The 7769-nt window shown below is 47.3% G+C and overlaps 1 long non-coding RNA gene across 1 annotated transcript; it reads left to right on the top strand.

Annotated features, from left to right (window-relative positions):
* The first annotated feature begins 2319 nt into the window (after window positions 1-2319).
* Window positions 2320-5635, top strand: LOC308674337. The gene is made up of 3 exons (XR_014027865.1): window positions 2320-2596; window positions 3015-3206; window positions 4754-5635. It is a non-coding gene; the product is annotated as an uncharacterized lncRNA (long non-coding RNA).
* The last annotated feature ends 2134 nt before the right edge of the window (window positions 5636-7769 follow it).

Here is a 7769-nt window from a genome sequence, read left to right as displayed (position 1 = left end):
AAAATATTCATGCAATTTAGATCGTTCTGAACTTGGCAAGTTTCTCCGGCCTCCTTTCAGCTTAGTAAATTTTTATTTCCACCTCTTGCCCAGCCACACGGGCAAAATAACAAACAACAACTCTCCAATCCTTTCTTCCAAAGAGCTTTTGGTCCCTTCTTGCAAATCTTGGAAAATGCAGGGGCCTTCGTGTTTTTTTTCTGGCAATAAAATGACCGGGTTGGGGGAAAAAAAAATCCTAAGTCAGCAGGCTTCTGGGGTGGGTGAGGGGGGGGAGGAAGGGGGAGCCCCAAATTGATAATCAGGAAACAAATGAAAACGTGAAAAGCTTTTTAATATTTCACACAATCCATCCTGCTTGCAAATTTTGCAAACCGGGAACCTGTACAAAAAAAAACACGTCGCAACGATTAATTTTCAAAGATCGCGCTTTCAACACTTGCACGCACCAGATATGCACCGTTGTCCAGCCTCTCAGCAAATCCCTGAATAGTCCCAAGAAAAATTCAGCGACAGCGGCTGTAATTTCTATCCAGGTAGCACGTGCTCCAGCACACCTGACTACGGCATACAAAGCTAACTCCTATTTTGGCTTGGGAAGACAAGGGGCCGTTCTCCGTTGTTGTTTTTTTTGTTTAGCATGAATGGAGTTAATTGTCATCTTCCTGCTGCAGAACATTTGTCAATGAGATCATCGCCCAAGGAAAAGTGGTGGGCGAGGAAGAATGTTTTATTTTATTTTATTTTTTTAAAAAAAGCTCCTTGCGCGTTTTAGCTCGGCAGCTTACTGCATTACCTAGAAACGGATGTGAGAGTCATCAGGAAGTTCACGCTGGATCAAAAAATGCTTTCCAACATTGCCAGGTTGAATGGCAACTATGAGAGATCTTAAAAAAGTAAAGGTAACGGTTCCCCCGCACATGCGTGCTAGTCTTTTCCAACTCTAGGGGCCGGTGCTCATCTCCGTTTCAAAGCCAAAGAGCCAGCGCTTGTCCGAGGACGTCTCCGTGGTCCTGTGGCCGGCATGACTAGATGCCAAAGGTGCACGGAACGCTGCTACCATCCCACCATAGTGGTTCCTATTTTTCTACTTGCATTTTTAGGTGCTTTCGAACTGCTAGGTTGGCAGAAGCTGGGACGAGTAACAGGTGCTCACTCTGTTACACGGCACTCGGGATTCGACCCGACAAACTGCCGACCTTCTGATCAACAAGCTCAGCATCCTAACCCACTGAGCCACCGCATCCCTCTGAGAGATCTTAGTGACCTCCAGATGTGCAGGTTCCCCAAAAGGGCCCAAGCTGGATGGCCTGTGCTGGTAATTTCAGGAGTGGGCAGGATCAGCCTGGACCCCTGTGTGCCGTTTTGAGGGGGGGAAAACAACTAAAGACATGTGTGTCCTCAACAGACAGTAGTTCCATTTTGGTGGGGATGGGGGGAACTATGAAAAGTTGCCCTGGAAGTTGACATGAAGAGGGTGGTGATGAAGAAAAGGGGCTAAAAAAAAATGTGGCCCCTTTGGGGAAGATCCTTCAACCCTTCCTAGTTATTTTGCCTTTCTTCAAACAGACACTTCCCAGTTACTCTTCTCTGCTCAACTTTTAATCACGATTAGCTGGGAACACACAATCTGGCTTCGGATTAGTTTCTTTCTAGGGTCCAGAAATCCCTCTGTCTTCGAAAGAAGGGGGCTTAAATCCCCCCCCCCGAAGAGGTAAGATCAAGTGGCTAGCTGGGTTAGGCCAATAAGCCAGAGGCCCAAAGCCACCAAAGTTTTGCAAGAAGACTTCCCAATGGGCCAGAATATTTTAATCTAACCCACTGCTCTCACAAAGAGAGTATTGTACTTGTATTTCTGATAAATGCCTATCCAGTTTCTTCTTAAAAGCCTCCAGGGAGGGAACACCCACAACTTCTGGAGGCAATTTAAATTTAAAACTTTTAAAAAAAACCCACTTCCCCTGATCAGCACAAGCCTCTCCATGCAAAATCCAAAATGGGGTGGGGGATTTCCTTCCAGTAAGGCAGGGCTCTTGCAACTTGGCCCTTTTATGACTTGTGGACCTCAACTCCCAGAATGCCTCAGCCAGGCACGAGGGCTGAGGCATTCTGGGAGTTGAAGTCCACAGGCCATACAAGGGCCAGTTGGAAGACCCCTGCAAAGGGGTCAGCAGAACCTGGGCCGGGTCTGGGCCAGGGAGAGGAGGAGGAGGAGGAGGAGGCAGCAGCAGGAACAGGCTATCAATGTCAGGCAAAGGCAAACAAACCATCTTGCAAAGTGCTGCACTTACCAACACAAGCAGAAGCAGAGCAGTTCCCAGAGGGATTACAAGCGGCAGAAGTAGAGTTCCACAGAGTAAGGAAAAAGAATATTTTAAAATTCCAGCTCTCTAGTCCTCAAGCCCAGCAAGCAGCAGGGCTCCCACGCAGCTCCAGCAAAGCAAAAGCAAAAGCAAAAGAGATCTTGCAAAAATCAGCCAATCTGTTTCGGTCATGTGACCAGGCACCAAAAAAAAGTAACCCACTTCCGGCTTCTCCTCTCCAAGCCACGTGGCTGCAAAGGCCTGTTTTTGGTCGCGATTTTGCATGCCTAACTGTAAGTATCCTTTCTGAATTTATTCTTTTTTATGAACACTCGCTAAATTAATGTTCAGTCCTGGGGGAATTACCTGTATAGAGCCATTTTTGTTAAAATTAAGAATTAAGTCCCTTTCATTTTGGAAGTGGGGAGTGGGAAGGTTTTTTTAAAATAAAATAAAATAAACTCCTAGGGTTTTACTTTGCATTTGTTCCAATTTACTGTGCATTTGAATAACTGCACCCTGCTTTTAATTAAACAGCCAGTTGCATTTAAATATGGAGGCCATTGATAGACTCTGTGGCTCCCTTTTTTCCCAGGCACCCAGTGGAAAGGTTTTTTTTAATAAAATAAAATAAACGCCTAAGGTTTTACTTTGCATTTGTTCCAATTTACTATGCACTTGATTAACTGCCCCCTGCTTTTAATTAAACAGCCAGTCGCTTGTCTGCTGCACTTAAACATGGAGACCTTGTTGAAGAGCCACTGATGGGCTGTGTGGCTCCCTTAGGCACCCAGTTCGCCACCTCCGCTTCAGCTCCCACAGCCTCATCACGGCCAACATCCCCAGTGAAAAGACTCCCCGAGGGACCAGCATCACGGACAACGCCTTGACCGCTCACCAAAGGTGAGAACTGACCCTCATGGTGGTGCTTTCTATCTCAACCAGCAGGAGGCGCCCTGTGACACCACTCTCAGGGTTGCTAGACTACAATTCCCAGCAGCCTTAGCTAGACAATATTGCGGGACGCTGGGAGGCATTCCCCCAAGTTGGTCTTCCTCATTTTAAACCAAGGGTCTTCAAACTTGGCCCTTTTATGACTTGTGGCCTCAACTCCCAGAATTCTTCTGCGTGCCTGGCTGAGGAATTCTGGGAGTTGAAGTCCACAAGTCATAAAAGGGCCAAGTCTGAAGACCCCTAGTAAAAACAGGAACAGAGAAGAAGCCGCAATGGAAGAGCGTTTGAGGGCTTATGGTGGCAGAGAGCCAGGATGTTGTGGCCAAGCCAGGCAGGGGTTTAGGATGGGAGGGTAGCCAGCTATAAATCTGGTGAGCAGCAAGTGGCTTGGAAGAACAAACCCAGGCGATGGGTGAAGGGTGGTAAGATGTTCCAGCACCCATTATTATGGGTTGGCTTGGCTAAGGTTGATGGGAATTACACTCCAGCTGCTTCTGGATGGCTATTGGCCTCGTCTCCTCTTGGAAAACATAGTAGTTTAGCTTATCCAAATCCTGTTTTAAATCTCTTCTCGTCTCCTCCCTTCCCTTTCCCCCTTTCCCTCCCCTTCCCTCTTCTCCCCTTCCCTTCCCTCCTCTCCTCTTTTCCCCTCCCTTCCCCCTCTCCCCTTACCTCCTTTTCCCTTCTCTCTTCCATCCCCTCCCCTCCTCCTCCCACTTCCCTCTCTTATCCCCTCTTTCCTTCTCCCTTCCCTTCCCATCTGTTTCCTTATACTCTGAGCTGACTTCCAAGAAGGTGAATACAAGACAGTTGAGATATCTACAGCAGTGTTTCTCAACCTTGATTACTTTAAGACAGGCAGGTCAAACGCATGTCATGTGATGTTGCACGACGTATCACAACTTTTCCCCTTGCAGGCAGTGGGGTGGGCATGGTTTCGGCGTGATGCATCCATCCCACGCGCCAGCAGTTTGACATGCCTGCTTTAAGAGGACTGAACTTCAATCCCCAGGATTCCCCAGCCAGGGAATTCTGGGGATTGAAGTCCACACGTCTTAACGTGGCCGAGGTTGAGAAGCACTACTCTAAAAGTAGAACAACCCGGAACCATTAAGGGTGCTCCTTCAAGCACATGGGCCTACTCTGAATTGATGTGCTTGCATTTGAACATCTCCTTGGCCCTAGAGAGGAACCAGAGTCTGGAGCAGGGGTCTTCAAGTACACTGGCTGAGGAATTCTGGAAGTTGAAGTCCACAAGTCATAAAAGGGCCAAGTTTGAAGACCCCTGGCCTGGAGCAACGTTCTTCAATCTGGGCAACTTTTAAAATGTGTGGACCAATTCCCAGAATTCCCCAACCAGCTTGAATTTGAAGTGTAGACATCTTAACGTTGCCAAAGTTGCTCCAGAGGGTTTCGAACAACTGGGAACCAGGCTGGTTGAAAAGCACACTGCTTATTTTCTTTTCCCTTTTCTCCCCTTGCTTCTCTCTGAACAGGCACAGAGGCATTATCTACGCCTACGAATTCTCCACAGACAGACTGGTGGCAGAGAGCGTCCTTCCTATCTGCCGCTCCTCTTACAATGACGTGGCCGGCTACAGCTACAACATTGGCCTTGTGGTCCCCTATGACAACATCTAGGCAGGGTGGGAAGAAGGGAAGTCCAGCTGTGCTGGACCCTGGAGAAGGAGAACCCCGAGGATGGCGTTCCTGCAGACCTCTTTGGAGGGCTTGGAAGCCATAGGTTGGCCAAGCAGGTAGCAGCAGGGGGTGGGCACATGGGGGTCTCCCCAAAGCTGTAGGAACGAAGAAGAGGTGGTGGCCAACAGGAACCATGATAGATAGGCAAGAATCAGGAGATGATAATAAAGGCTTTAGCCCAAGAATCAGGAGGTCGTAAGACAGGTTGTAGCCCACGTGTGCAGAGACCATCCTAGTGGAAGGGAGGGCTTCCATTCCTTGCACCTAGCTGAAATAGTTCAGTGCTGCCTTTCTGGAACAGGCGCCGATGCTACCTGCAACATCTGGAGATCTTAAGAAGAAAATGAGACTTTGGGAGCTTTTTTTCTTGTAAATAAAATATCTTTATAAAGCGTTGGTCTCAGGATGAGGGGGTTGGTGTGCTTGAAAATGGCTGTTTTATTGTCGGGGTGCTGATTTTCGAAATCCCACATTAGGAGAAAATCCAGAGGCCATCCCAGTTGGAGAAAATCCTGCCATAGGTAAGTCAAGCACGTGTGTGTAAGTATCCTTTCTTCTCCAGCTCCGCTGGCACTTTGCCTGATCGCACCAGGACTGCCGAAGCAGCACCCCTCCTTAACTCTGCTGCCTGGGGCTGCTGGGAGTTGTAGTACATCTGTAACTTGGTGCGGCATGAGGATCTTTGCCTGATCTATTCTCTAGGCCAGTTTTTGCTTTGCCTGATCACAAGTCATCTTGTGGGGCCTCCCTGCTGGGTGGGCTAGAGCAGCTGCCAAACCAGCAGGGAGAGCACCATAGGTATTCCTCTCCTCAGCCATTGCAACATGGGCTGAGGATGATGGGACTTGGTGGCCAGAGAGAACTCGGATCTCTCTGTGGAGCTGCAGAAGAAAGGTGCACATACAGGTGGATGTATATTGTGTATAGAGCCAAGGCAGTGTTTTGCAAACTTGTCAGATGTGGGGGACTTCAACTCCCAAGTAATTCTGGGAGTTGAAAGCCACCCATCTTAAAAGTGGGCAAGTTTGAAAAAGACTGCTCTAAGGTTACCAGATCTGGGCTGCAAAAACATGCTAGGCCACTAGAGGGTGCCAAATGTAGTTTGCTGCCCTCTAGTGGCTTTTTCTTCGTTTGCAGCCCAGAGCTGGTAATCTTAGTATGGTATACACCCTAATATATGGTAATATGTAGATACATAAACATATACCATATATTAGGGAATATGCCTATTATTGTATGTGGCTGTGTACATTAACACAGTTGCATACAGTCATCTAGGCTAAGATCTATTGGGGCTTTCCTAATAGATCTTAGCCTATATTGCTTTATGTGTCTGTGTACCAACACAGACACATAGAGCAATATAGGCTAAGATCTATTAGGGGAAAAGGCCCCAATAGACCTTAGCCTGGATGACTGTGTGCAACTGTGTTAATGTACACAGCCACATACAGTAATAGGGGTATGTCCCAATAAGTAGGAATGAACCGGACACTCTGACTTAACTACGTACATGGACCTGTGTGTGGGAGGGAGGTGCTTGTGTTCTGGTTTTGTTTTTTTTTTTTGCCGCCTCGCTTCTCATCCAAGAAGCTTCTTCAGTTCTGGCTGACTGGTGAGGAATGGAAGGATTTATATTCTTTGCAGTCATCTGGTCCTTAGTACTCCAAAGGTCCGTCATTAGCTCTTCGAGAGCTGTTGAAGCCACCTGGGGGGGTTTATCTGTACCCTCGGAGTCACCTGGACCAGTGTAGAGATGGGCCTGGGACCTTCTTGGGACTGCTGAAAGGACCGTGTTGGAGATGGGAGAAGGGTGGTGGTGTATCCCTCCCACTCTGTCGAGAGGCCTGTTCAGTTTTAACACAGATGGCCTCTTTGACCCCTCTTTCAAACCAGGGGTCCTCTCCATCCAGAACGTGGACTTTACTGTCTTCAAGAGTGGCCTTTTGTCTCTCAAATGCAGATGGACCACTGTTCCAAATGTTCTTTTCCAAGAGGCAATTGGACTTCCTTTGTTTTTCCTTGAAGTTCTCATCCAAGAAGTTTTTTGGATGAGAAGTGAAAGTCTTCAAGAAAAAACTAAGTCTAGTTGCCTCTTGGAAAAGGACCTCTGGAGCAAACTGTGACCTGGCTAAGAATCCACAGACATATGAACTGCTGAATTTTTTCCTGATGGGTTTATTCTCCTATGTTGTGCCATGCATTTGTGAACAAAACAACCACTTCACAAGCACATGGCACAACATAGGAGAACAAACCCGTTGGGACAAGATTCATACTTCAACATTGAAGTATACAGAAAACCCACACAGTGTTTACATTCACTGGAGGAAAAACACAGAAGTCATCAGAATCCTAAACCACTGGGCTGAAGGTTTACCTACCGGCAAAGAGAGACAAGAAGGACTAAAACACATCGAAGAAGCCCTCAGAACCTGTGGCTATCCCAATTGAGCCTTCATCAAATCCAGATAAAGATTCAGTAGGATCCTTTGTCCCCCCCTGGCCCCCAATAAGGACAAAAGAACAACAAACGAAGCAACATCAATCTATAAAGTGCAGGAATATCTGAAAAACTCAGGATGATTTTCAACTAACTCAGCGTACATGCACACTTTCAACCCAAAAATACACTAAGGCAGTGTGTGTGGACTTCAGGTCCCAGAATTCCTCAGTCACCATGCTTACTCAGGAATTCTGGGAGCTGAAGTCCACACATCTTAAAAAGTTGCCAAGATTGAGAAACTGCACCAAGGCAGAAGCTTGTCCACCCCAACGATAAAATGCTCACAAAGTGAGCAATGCAATATG

Source organism: Vipera berus (genome assembly GCF_964194415.1).
Source record: "Vipera berus genome assembly, chromosome: 14".
Lineage (NCBI taxonomy): Eukaryota > Metazoa > Chordata > Lepidosauria > Squamata > Viperidae > Vipera > Vipera berus.
The sequence above is the reverse complement of the archived record's forward strand: the minus strand, read 5'-3'. Positions and strand labels throughout refer to the sequence as shown.